Consider the following 13,838-nt stretch of genomic DNA (forward strand, 5'->3'; position numbering starts at 1 on the left):
TCAGACAAATTGAAATAGATAATAATTTATATCGAAAAAAACATTATTAATAATTATTATTTACATAATTGGTAGGCTAGTGTAACACGAATCAAAATATTTGATAAAGATAACTTATTTGTTCCCAAAGTTGTATAGAGAAAGTCAGTTGGGAGCACGTTGGGAGCAATGTTGCTATAGTAAAATATTTTTATGTTAACTACTGGCAACTTTATCTTGATAACGGACAACACATACGCAATTATGAAGGGTCATATATTTCCAAGGAAGTCAATAGGCCTTGCTCGTGCCCGTGTAATGACGGTGGACCTGTGATAACATTCGGTTCCGGAAATTCCTGCGGAGTGTTTCAAAGGCAACTGTAAGCCTTTGCCTCATCTCGTCCGCGGTGTTGCATTCCTCCTTGTACATTATGTCTTTTAAAGTGCCCCATAAAAAGAAATCCAAGGGTGTTAGGTCTGGAGACCTAGGTGGCCAACGGCGTGGCCCAAATCTGCCTATCCAATGACGTCCAAACATGTCATTCAATTTCTCACGCACTTCAGCTGCGGAATGAGCTGGCGCTCCATCTTGCTGGAACCAGACACGTCGTCTTTCGGCCACTGGCAAATCTAGTAGATAATTGTACAGCTCCGTTTCTAAAAGGTTCAAGTATCCCTCTCTGTTAAGGGTTGGAGGTAGAAAAACGGGGCCTATTATTGTATCTCCGTGAATTGCCACCCAAACGTTTACCGACCGACGGTATTGGTGTCCTGTGTGACGATATTCAAATGGATTTTCTTCTGCGTATATATGCTCGTTACGCCTGTTCCACATTCCGTTTCGCGTGAACAAACTTTCGTCACTCCAAATAATGCGTTTAATAAACTCTCCATCATCCGCTACCCTGTGCAAAAGTCACCGGCAATAAGCTTATCGGACAGGACAGTCTCTGGGTAGCAGAGCTTGAACTTTTTGAATTTTGAAAGGGTGACGGGCGGGCACGTTTCAATATTCTCAATATTTTAGAATGATTTGTGTCAAAATGTCGGCCCGCTTATAGTGAGACTAATAGCAAGCTATGGAGTCGACATTTGCCATAAATGTAAACTCTTATTCATACTCATACTCATGATTAATTTTATTTAATATGAGAACAGATTACTAAATAGTTACTATGTATATGAGTTTAATTTATTAAACGTCATTTGTTGCAATAGAGCCGAAAGTGAATGGAACTGTCACCTAAGAAAATAACCTGACTGGGGTGTAATTTTTTTGCAGATAATATTTTCTTAGAAGAGATTCATCTGGTAATTTTTTATATGAGCAATTACAGCAAATATGCTTTTCCATAAATTTACGAAAGTTAGGATTACTGAGTCTATTTCAAGGGATGTTACAGTTGATTAGAAATAAACAAAGGTCTATATAGAACTCACTTGCAATTCCAGATTTCTTTTTATGCTGAGCACTTTTTATATGTTTCGTGACATTGTCTTTTTTGAGCTGAGTGATAGAAAAATCACAAACATTGTATACCGGACCGGCCGGGATCATATTTTAGTTCCTCGTGGTTTTCTATCCAGTTCTGTATAAAGCTTGAAGTTCCAGTGTATTTCGTTTGATGAAATTGATATGTATTTCTGTTGATATGTTTTAAAATAAATGTATGTTTCAATTGGGTGAGTTGTACTTCACAACTCAAGCACACTATAGCAGAATGACATTAGGTCTTTCGCAGCGATGTAGTTTGTATAGTTGTATGTTAAAATAGTTGAAGTTATGAATTCATAATGTAATAGAAAAATATTTTACTAAGATAATATACACGACCGACCGCTATAAAGGCATTTTAAGATAAATTAAATAAATGAGTATGAATAAGAGTTTACATTTATGGCAAATGTCGACTCCATAGCTTGCTATTAGTATTATTACTGCTTATTAGTTTAGAATAAATGTGTTCTTTAGTGTGTGGTGCGGTGCGCTAGTGCGTTTATTTTGATAGAAATCTTTGCAGAAGTATGAGTAGTAGAATGAATGTGTATTAGTCTGACGATGTACTTATTTGGATGCGTGTGGGCAGATAGTGTTAATTGCATTAACAGGTGCATCTACGAAGTGAATGAGGATAAGAAAAAATCATTACACGTATGTATTGCCCTGTGCGCTTTATATCTTACCTATTACTTCCACAATTGCAATATTTCGATATTCACGTAAAATCATAAGTGGGTGGTAAGGTGGGCGTAATCTTTATGAAATAGATATGTATTTAGAATGTTGATATAGGTTAAAAATAATAGAACCTAAAACTTAACAATTTCAGGAATGCAATCTCATTGGGGAAATGTCTTGAAAGGAAAATACCTTTTTTTTTTCTTTCGCATCGTTAACTCGTAAATGAGAGCCGTTTGACTAACGAAAGATAAAATATTTGAGCAAATTGTGATTATTTATGCATGTGTTAATTCGTAAGTGAAATGTCAAGAGATTGTAATCGTGCCATAATATCAGGTGAACGTTCATAAATCATCTCTATTTCTGCTTTAGTACACGCTAGCTCATAATTGTGTAGCCAACGTTTAAATCTGTCTTCAGTAAATTTTGCAAAACATTTCTTAATACAGCGTTACGCTATATCACTAAAGCGAGGAATTCTCAAGGTGACTTAGTAATAGGTAAATTGAAGGGTGAAGTGGCTGCGAAGCTAATATGAAATTATTGGCAGGTCGTATTGGCAAATAAAGCCGAAGAGAGGGGGGAGAAAGAGGGTGATCTGATTTTTTTTATTCTTAAGTGTTGAGGGATTTTTGACCATTTCCTCGACACGACGCATTAATACTTATGCGCGCATCAGTACCGTGTCCCCGATGCGTGCGCGCAGGTGGCAAAATATTCGGTTATATTCGTACCTGGGAGAAGTGGGTCGGGCGCTTTCCGCGTCCCGCTCCAGTGACTCAACCCGTCTCAACTCTGACTCAGTCCGTCGAGACCGTTCCATCGCTAAACATTTTTATGACTATGAAAATCTTGTAAATTCAGATGAAAGCTCCACATTTGATAGATACTAATACATATGTATTTATCGCGAATCATTTAACCTGTAAATAGTTACATTACAGGAGGTCCTTGGAGCTTACTGAATGAATGGGAAGGCATCTTCATTATAACAACATATTTATTAATTAATTTAAACACACATTATTTATGACATGACTTTCTTGTTAGACAATTTCTAAGGAGTGACGTTCTCAAATTTGAATACCATTGCCATTCTTATTAGACATCATATATTTAAATACTCAATCTTCTCAAACGAACATCGCCTTCTCGAACACCCTTCTATATTTCTACTTCTCTTTCTTTTTATTAACGTATCACCTTCTCGACCTTCATTATTTAAACTCATATTTCTACTTCTCAATCTTTTTCTTAACATTTCACCTTCTTGACCTTCATAATTGTTGACTGTTCCACCTTGATTTTCTAATTTTCTTCTTTATTTTGTGTTGACTGTACCTATGGCTTGAGCGACGAGGTTATCTGCATTGGCACATCTTATTTCTACATTTACTTATATTTTCAGGTTTTCTCGTCGCTGTCATCTTCAATTCCTTTTTTTTTTCTGGCAGCATCTCCAGAGGGATGTGTTAGCTCAGCTCTTTCATGCCTTAGTGGACGTAAATTCTTTTCCTGATTTTCTCTTTGAGGAAAGGTTTGATAAAGTTGACAAAGCGTTCAACGATAGGCGTTAACTGGATAGGCTTCTTAGACACAAATCAAGACCTTCTTAATGACGCTAGGAGACAGCTTAGCTAAGAGACTAGGTCCCAGGACCGTGGCGTTTATGATGTACACGTCTCTAGCAACCCCAACCTTTTCTTCCGTGAGTCGGACGTCACCGATCATCAGCGCCAGTTTCAACACGTCGGTGATCTGCTTTGAATCGAGATTGGGATGGGTGCCTCGGATTACTGTGACTCTTCTTCCATTCGGAGTGATCCCGGGCAGAGGGGGCACTTGTATTTTGGTCATGAATACGTCCTTTAGGACTGGCTTAGTGATCTCCCGCTCAGTGAAGAATTCAGGGCAAGCAGCTCTTTAAGTACATATCCAGCTTTTGCTTGCACTTCTCTAGCGAGTAGCGGCTACCGCGAAGAAAATTGAGAAGGCATTGGTAATCCCAGTCGTCAGCCAAGTGCGGCTGCTTCTTCAGCCAATCCCTGATGAGGGCCGCGTCCCTGTCACAAGTCTCCAAATCTTCCTTTAGCTCTTCCCTGATCTTCTTCCACATCTCGCCGGCTGGCTGCTCCAGGAGTTCAGACTTTGACTTCATGGTTATTACGAGTAGTTACGCTGGCTGGCACAAAATATCACAGACAATTTTATTAAGTACAAACTATAATAGGGCATCCGCCTGGCCGCCTTACATAGAGATGACTCCTCCTCCAACGCCAGGATATACATACTCGTACAATGTACAATACATATTCTATTATCTTATATGTATGTATTGAATACATACGTTACTTATAAAATAAAAAAGCCTTTTATTTCGAGTCCAAGTTAATTACATTAAATAAGTCAGTTTTGTTACAGTAAAGCATTTATATAATTTATTTAGTATGTCAATTTAAATAAGTCAATTTTTCACATATATTATTAAGTAATTTGATATTATAATCTATAAAAAAAAATAAGTTTGTGGACAAGAACCCCTCATCGGGTGAAGGCCTCCTCCAAGGACTTCCATCTATCCCTATTTGCAGCTATATATCTCCAGTTTGTACCGACTGTTTTATTTATGTCATCAGTCCAGCGGCTATTTGGTCCCGGAGCGTCTTTTGCCTGCAGGTCCTTTCCAGGTGGTAACTAGCAAGGTCCAGCGCGAGTCAGACAGTCTAGCAACATGTCCTGCCCATCTCCATTTTTGTGTTTTTGCGTGCTTGAGAGCGTCTATAAGTTGTGTTACAGCCCTTATATTTATATGGGGTATTTTTTGGACTCTTTTTATGTTTAGCAAGCTTCTCTCCATTGCTCTCTGGCATGTACTTATTTTAGATTTAATTTTTGCAGTGAACAGCCAGGTTTGACTTGCATAGGTCAGTGAAGGCAAAATACACATATCCATAACTTTTTTCTTGATTTTCATATTCATATTACTTTTCAAGACGTCCGTCTACTTCCTCTTCGTTTCGTTGACTGCTAAATGATATCTGCTTACCTATGTAGATATAGCTGTCTTCATACTCTAGTAGCGTCCCATCAACGGTTGTCCTTTTGAATGTAAAAAATTAATAGTTAATGCGTTAAAAAGGCATTGTATGTGTCGATTTTGCAGCTCGGTTCCCGAATTTCATTACGTTATCACGTACATAAGGCCTGGATACAGTATGAAATGTATTATGAATGTTTATGAAATAAGCATAAGTATACCAATTAATTTTGTTATGCTAGATTCCCCATTTGTGATTTTGAATTTAAAGGACTAATTAAATCATAAGAATAATAATATGTGATTTTGTTTTCATGACCCTATCAATCATTCATCTTATAAGATATGTAGCCTAATGATGAAATGCTGCTAAATAGGTACAATAACTCCACCAAAGTATCACTCATTCCAGTAAAATATCACATATACACTCCTAAAACGACTTAAAACTCAAAGCCGCACTGCATTCGTAGGGTGACCATTTTATGGTTATATTACAGGTGATATGCCTCATTACTTTAGAACTCAGCATGTGTTCAAAAATCTTTGATATTATTGGGATCAGAGATATTGGACGAAAGTTTTTGGGCTCATTCATTTCGCCTTTGCCTTTGTATACTGGTTGTATTTTAACTAACTTTAATATGTCCGGATAAATTCCCGCATCGACACAACGATTGAATAACATAAGCAACTCACGCGCGACTCCATACCTGAAGTCAAGCTAGTCACATGGAGTCGCGCGCGACAATGCAAGTCATGCTAAGCGGTCTGGTTAAGCTTAATCGATAGACAACTGTCTGAAGGAGCCATCGATGCCGAAGAGTTCATCGTAGTTGGTCGGCCGACCCGGCCGGAGCGCCTCGTTGGGTTTCACTGACTTGCGCAGCGAACCAGTCGCGGTACTCTTCTAACTTCAGTCGCCATTGTTTATGTAGAACGTCAATGCTGGGACTTTTGCCGCCGTACTCACCTGGCAGCATCTCCAGAGGGATGTGTTAGCTCAGCTCTTTCATGCCTTAGTGGACGTAAATTCTTTTCCTGATTTTCTCTTTGAGGAAAGGTTTGATAAAGTTGACAAAGCGTTCAACGATTGACGATGTGTTGATGATGTTGATTCAATTTAACTGGATAGGCTTCTTAGACACAAATCAAGAACTTCTTAATGACGCTAGGAGACAGCTTAGCTAAGAGACTAGGTCCCAGGACCGTAGCGTTTATGATGTACACGTCTCCAGCAACCCCAACCTTTTCTTCCGTGAGTCGGACGTCACCGATCATCAGCGCCAGTTTCAACACGTCGGTGATCTGCTTTGAATCGAGATTGGGATGGGTGCCTCGGATTACTGTGACTCTTCTTCCATTCGGAGTGATCCCGGGCAGAGGCGGATCTTGTATTTTGGTCATGAATACGTCCTTTAGGACTGGCTTAGTGATCTCCCGCTCAGTGAAGAATTCAGGGCAAGCAGCTCTTTAAGTACATATCCAGCTTTTGCTTGCACTTCTCTAGCGAGTAGCGGCTACCGCGAAGAAAATTGAGAAGGCATTGGTAATCCCAGTCGTCAGCCAAGTGCGGCTGCTTCTTCAGCCAATCCCTGATGAGGGCCGCGTCCCTGTCACAAGTCTCCAAATCTTCCTTTAGCTCTTCCCTGATCTTCTTCCACATCTCGCCGGCTGGCTGCTCCAGGAGTTCAGACTGTGACTTCATGGTTATTACGAGTAGTTACGCTGGCTGGCACAAAATATCACAGACAATTTTATTAAGTACAAACTATAATAGGGCGTCCGCCTGGCCGCCTTACCTAGAGATGACTCCTCCTCCAACGCCAGGATATACATACTCGTACAATTTACAATACATATTCTATTATCTTATATGTATGTATTGAATACATACGTTACTTATAAAATAAAAAAGCCTTTTATTTCGAGTCCAAGTTAATTACATTAAATAAGTCAGTTTTGTTACAGTAAAGCATTTATATAATTTATTTAGTATGTCAATTTAAATAAGTATATTTTTCACATATATTATTAAGTAATTTGATATTATAATCTATAAAAAAAAAAAGTTTGTGGACAAGAACCCCTCATCGGGTGTAGGCCTCCTCCAAGGACTTCCATCTATCCCTATGTGCAGCTATATATCTCCAGTTTGTACTGACTGTTTTATTTATGTCATCAGTCCAGCGGCTATTTGGTCCCGGAGCGTCTTTTGCCTGCAGGTCCTTTCCAGGTGGTAACTAGCAAGGTCCAGCGCGAGTCAGACAGTCTGGCAACATGTCCTGCCCATCTCCATTTTTGTGTTTTTGCGTGCTTGAGAGCGTCTATAAGTTGTGTTACAGCCCTTATATTTATATGGGGTATTTTTTGGACTGTTTTTATGTTTAGCAAGCTTCTCTCCATTGCTCTCTGGCATGTAGTTATTTTAGATTTAATTTTTGCAGTGAACAGCCAGGTTTGACTTGCATAGGTCAGTGAAGGCAAAATACACATATCCATAACTTTTTTCTTGATTTTCATATTCATATTACTTTTCAAGACGTCCGTCTACTTCCTCTTCGTTTCGTTGACTGCTAAATGATATCTGCTTACCTATGTAGATATAGCTGTCTTCATACTCTAGTAGCGTCCCATCAACGGTTATGTCCTTTTGAATGCTGCATGTTGGTCATTAGTTTTGTTTTTTGAAAGTTCATTCTTAGGCCGACTTTTGCACTAGCTTTATGTAGAGTTTGTATTCTAGCTGGGCGCAATGTTCTGATATTAATATGATATCGTCCGCGAAACGCAGATGGTTCATATATTTACAATTGATGTATATTCCTATATTGTTCCAGTTTAGACTATCGATTACTGATTCAAGTACCGCTAAAAATAATTTTGGAAACAACGGGTCGCCGTGCCTGAAGCCTCTGTCAATTGGTATATCTGGTCCTAGTCTGTCTAATTGGACTCTACTGGTGCAATTTTCATAAATGTGTCTTATTATTCTTATGTATGTAGGATCTACTTTGCACTGGTTCAGAGCGTCCCATATAGAGGAATGTGATATTGTGTCGAACGCTTTAGCGTTATCAATGAATTCTGTGTACAACGGTCTTCGGTATTCTTGATATTTTTCTATAACCTGTTCCAGAGTTTGTATATGGTCCATGGTCGAGTACCCGCTCCTAAATCCAGCTTGTTCACATGGTTGGCGCCTGTCAATTGCTTCGCTTATTCGGGATAGTATGATTGAAGAAAATATTTTGTATGTGCATGACATTAGATTAGACTGATGGGCCTGTAATTTTCTATGTCCATTGGGTTTCCTTTTTTATACAGAAGTATTATGTTTGACTGCTTCCATTGTTTGGGTGCTGTTCCTGATTTAAGGATGAGATTAAATAAATGTGCTAAGGGTGTCACTAATAAGGGAGCAGCGGTTTTTAATATTTCATTTGTAATGTTATCCGGCCCAGGACTTTTTCCAGTTTTTAATATGTATCATTATAACTATTTCATGTATTACTGGGACTTCACTTATTCTTGGTAGGTCTGCTTTTGGTGGTTCTTGCTCTTGACTACTTTATAACTACCTGTAATAGGTTGTAGCAGTTTCAAGTATCTGATTTCGAGATTGTGCAGTATTGTTATCTGAAATTTGCAACTCGGGGATCCAGTTTTTATGTGTTCTGAGTTCTTTGTAGGCTTTTTTCACACTTCCGTCAGCGTAGAGGTGATTTTCAATTTTGGACTCTGTGCTTTTTATACTCTTCTTTTATACTTTTACTTACTTTTTTGTAGATGTCACTTAACTTTGATTTTATTTCTTTTGTTTTGGGTCTTATATTTTGGAGTTCCGTTCGCTTCGCTATTAGTTGCATTGTGGTGTCCGATAATATGCTTTTCTGTGTGTTGTGGCTATTCTTTTGTGAATGCTTTAAACTTGTCTGGATGTAAGTAGTTAGCTTATCATGATATAATTGTGTTAATTCGTCTGGTGCCAAAGTCATAAGTGGTTGTCTTTCTTCTTCGAGGCATTTCAAGAAATCATTTTTTTTTTTCAGAATCTGTCTGCATGCTTTTTGTGGTCTTGTTTCTGAAGTTGTGTCGGCTTTTTTTCGGATGTTTGAGTACCCATGTTGCTCGCACTAGTCTATGGTCTGATGAAAATTCAATTTTGTTAATAATTTCAATGTTGGTTATACTTTGATTTTGGTTTGTAAAAATAAATTTAACCTCGTTTTTTTACGTTACTTATCATCCTTTTATAATCTTACTATTGTAAGTGCACATAGCCTAAACTAAATATAAAACTGAATACTAAATTTGTTGGTTTTCAATAAATAATAAAAAATATTAATAATATTTCTTTCTATAATTAATATAATTATTTAAACTGTTATAACACTGTCACTGTGTGTTATACTATCTTGACTACGGATAGTATCAATCTCACTAGTTACTATGCTTAGTTATTTTCTGTATTTCACTACCTAATATCAGCATACTTTGATTTATATTTAGTACTTAGGATTTTAAAAAAAAACATGTAAACAACATTTCTGTTACATGCATGCCGTGTTTGCCTGTAATTGGGTGAATACTCGAGCAATCTTTTTTTATAACTCGTCATTTATAAGTATTTTTTGTATTGCACCTGTTGGCAAACCTATCATATCATCATATCATATCGTTTATTTTCATAATAGGATTTTACAATCTCTTTATGACGTCAAACAATTGTATTTACTTAAAAATTAAATATTAAATAACATTATCTATGTTACACTATGCACATACTTATTAACTCCAAGGGTTAACGTCTTCTAAATATATAAATGTTATTTTATTACAATTATATACTTATAGTATGATTAGTATGTATAAGTATAAACACATGTAAAAACTCTAGTTCTCATTATGTATTTAGGTATTTAATCGCGGCCGGCAAACTAAAACGATTTCAAAATAGTAATATTTTTTTTAAATCTGCGCCCCCAAAGAATAAAAAAAAAATTGTTAACATACAGGAAAAAACTAACAAACATACAATTATTAACAGATATTGAACACAAAAAATAATATTCAATGCAGAGCACGCTGTGTTCGTCACAGCAAAAGGATTCCTACTCAGCAATACGCTTCGCTTTTTCGAGCAAAGCATTGATATTCTGCCGGACTGCCAGTTACAAATAATAAAACTCGTTTTAACTTGCTGCGACATTTTCAATTTAACCGGTTTATTTCGAACGAAATGGGAACTCAAGAACGAAATGAGAACGAATTGGTGTAAACAGTTATCTCAAAAGAACAGTTCTTTAACCGGTAACCGCAAACAGAAACGAAATCTTTTTCGTTCTCAAGCGTATGAGCGATAACGGTTTGAGCATTGAGACCGGTTTCCGAGCCCTGGTGTCTAGTGACCTTGCTACGCTGACATTGTTGGCATTAATGGCATTCTTTTGCCCACTGCATACAATCTTTTTTTAAACCAGGCCAAACAAACCTTTGAGTCAGCAAGCGACTAGTTGCCTTTGCTCCAGAATGACTAAGGTTATGAAGTGAGTCGAAAATTTGTCGGCGAAACGCTAATGTAACAAATGGTCTTCATTTCGATGTAGAAACGTCACAGTAAATTTGTGCATCTGAGACAGGGGCTGTAATCTTTTGCAGCTGAAGTGAAGATCCACCTTGTAGAAGCTCCGACAGTTCAGTGTCGCTAGTCTGGGCTTCCGCGAGGGCTTGATAATCTAAGAATGTAGTAAGCTCCTCGATTCTGGAGAGAGCGTCAGCCACTATGTTTTCCTTCCCAGACACAAATCGGATATCTGTTGAAAATTGGGATATAAAATCCAAGTACCTGAATTGTCTTGGTAAGCACATGTCGCGGTTTGTCATGAAGGCAAACGTTAGTGGTTTGTGATCAGTTAGGATTGTAAATGAGCGGGCTTCTACCATATATCGGAAATACTTCATGGCTTCATATATCCTATACTATTTATTTTTCCTATATTATTTATTTATTTATATCGTGAGTAACTCTCGATCGTATGGGCTATATTTTTGTTGAGCTGAATTCAGCTTCTTGGAGAAGAAAGCCAAAGGTTCCCACAAGCCATTTTTGCGTTGTTGAAGTACAGCTCCCATTACGACATCTGATGCATCCGTTTTTAGAGCCAGTTCTGCGTCAGAGTCTGGGTGAGCCAATAAAGTAGCCTTTGATAAATGTGGCTTACTCAGTTGGAATGTCTCACGCAGTGCTGGGGTCCATCTAGGTGTTGATGCTTTCGGATCTCCAGCGAGCAAGGCGGTAAGTGGTGCCAATATTTTAGCTGCTCCTGGAACAAATCGCCTATAAAAATTAAGCATACCCAAATACCTTCGTAATTCCTTAACGGTTTGCGGTGCTTGGAAGTCGTTAATAGCTTGCACCTTCGACTCCAATGGACGTATGCCCTTTGCTGAGACGCTATATCCTAGGAAGGTTACCTCCGATTGTTCAAAAACACACTTCGAAGTGTTGATCAAAACACCGTAATCTTGAAATCGTCTGAAGAGCTGACTGAGATGTTCTTTATGCTCGATTTCTGAGGATGAGGAGATCAAAATGTCGTCTAGATAACCGTAGGCAAAGTCGAATCCGCGAAGGAGTTCATCCATGAACATTTGAAATGTTTGAGCTGCATTACGTAACCCAAAAGTCATAAAGGGAAATTCGAACATCCGGTCAATACGCGTATTTGATTGTAGGCTTTGATTAAATCTGTGATCTGTGGTGGAAAATATGTTTTTGCCTGCTAGCAGATGGCGAAATCTTGTATGTGACGAACAGGGTACTGGTCGGGTATAGTTCGAGCATTAAGCGCCCTATAGTCTGTGTGCGTAGTAGCGCTCAAAGGTGAGGACCATGGACTCTCTGAACTGCGAGCGTGCCTTTCTGCAGCATGTCATCGAATTCTTTTTTAGCAATCTTTAAGCGTTCAGGATCCAGACGTCGCGGGCGGCTGGAGACCGGGGGTCCAGGTGTTGTCCTTATATGATGCACTGTATCGTTCTTAGGGGTACCTAGCTTACCGGCGGGGCGAGTGATATCCGGGAAGTCGCGCAGAAGCAGTGTATACATGGAGTCGTTAGTCATCAAGGTCGTGCAAATCGACGATATACTTAACTTCAGCCAAGCTGACTTGCTGTGCGTCAGTAAAGAGAGAAGTAGTTTTGCCATAGTTAAAAATGGTCCCTTCTATCGATGTGTCCAAATAATGAATAAAATCCCCGAAACTATTAAACAATTAAGCGACATCAAGTTATTTAAAAATAAATTAAGGAAGATACTTATCGAGAAATGTTATTACACCATAGATGAATTTTTTGGGGATCAATATTTAGCGAACATGACATAATATACTGGATTAGAATAAATTTATTATTATTATTACTTTTCTAATATAAAACAAATTGACATGCACGACTTATATAATTATAAAACAACCTATCAAATTGCTCTTATGTTTAAATTAAGTTTAAACCTAGTGCTGCATGATAATTATTGTACTTAATTGTAATTTATTTAGTTATTAAGTTTAGTTGTTAAGTAACATGTCCTATAGTGTATGCCCTAGCAAGGTATCATGTACCTACTAAGACTAAAATGTAAGACCTTAATGTACTGATGAACATGATAACAATGGATTAAATGAATATGAATATGAAAGTTTTTGATTGCGGCAGTCGACGAGCAAATTGTAAAATATCAAAAAATCAACACCAATAATAGGCTTCGTAACATCATCATCATCATGTCAGCCGATAGACGTCCACTGCTGGACATAGGCCTCCCCCAAGGCTCGCCACTCCGACCGATACTGTGCCGCTCGCATCCACCGAATTCCCGCGACCTTCACTTGGTGCCAGCTCTTGGATTCGATCGGCTAACTCTGCTATGTCAAATATGTCATCGAGAGGAAGTCTTGGCTGCGACGCCACAATAGTTTGTACATTATTGGGTAGACGGCCAGACCAGACTTGACGTAAGAAGTCATCAGGAACTGATGGTCCAGCTAAACTTTGTAAATGTCTCAGAAATTGTGTAGGCTTGCGATCGCCGAGTTCTTCGTGTAGCATTAGTTGTCTAATTTTTTGCTTCTGAGAGACTGATAATCATCTAATTAATTCCGTCTTCAGTTTATCATACTTATTTGCTTCGGGTGGCGATAATATTATATCTTTAACTTCAATCGCAAACTGGGGGTCGAGCTTTCTAATTACGGGATAGAATTTAGTTGTATCGCTGGTGATTCCGGATAAAGTAAATTGACTTTCGAGTTGTGCGAACCATACTACCGGCTTTTCGGGCCAAAACGGAACACGTATGCCGACTCGAAAAACACCTGTCGTTGGAATTACACTGGTTGGTGGTAGATTCTCAGCTTGCCCTGCCGGAGGTGCCGTCAGAACACTATTAGTATTGTTATCGTTATTGTTCGACATCGACATTTTAGTCGCGGTCACCAATGTGGTTTCTTCTTCTTCTTTTTCTAGGGGCTATGTAAGGCTCCAGAGCCTATGTATCACTGCGACCAATGTGGTTTCACAATCAAACCAAACCAGCAAACTTTATTTAACCGAATTTGTTGAGATTAACAACACTTGA

General features: G+C 38.3%; 1 protein-coding gene and 2 pseudogenes across 1 annotated transcript in view; all 3 read right to left on the reverse strand.

Moving 5' to 3' along the window:
• LOC134754442 (uncharacterized) overlaps positions 1–13,838 on the reverse strand; it is a 47,500-nt gene that overhangs the window by 20,802 nt on the left and 12,860 nt on the right. The window lies entirely within an intron of this gene.
• LOC134753831 (uncharacterized) lies at positions 3,743–4,399 on the reverse strand (annotated as a pseudogene).
• On the reverse strand, positions 5,939–7,003 carry LOC134754037 (clavesin-1-like; annotated as a pseudogene).

The sequence above is a fragment of the Cydia strobilella genome, chromosome Z (genome assembly GCF_947568885.1).
Source record: "Cydia strobilella chromosome Z, ilCydStro3.1, whole genome shotgun sequence".
Classification (NCBI taxonomy): domain Eukaryota; kingdom Metazoa; phylum Arthropoda; class Insecta; order Lepidoptera; family Tortricidae; genus Cydia; species Cydia strobilella.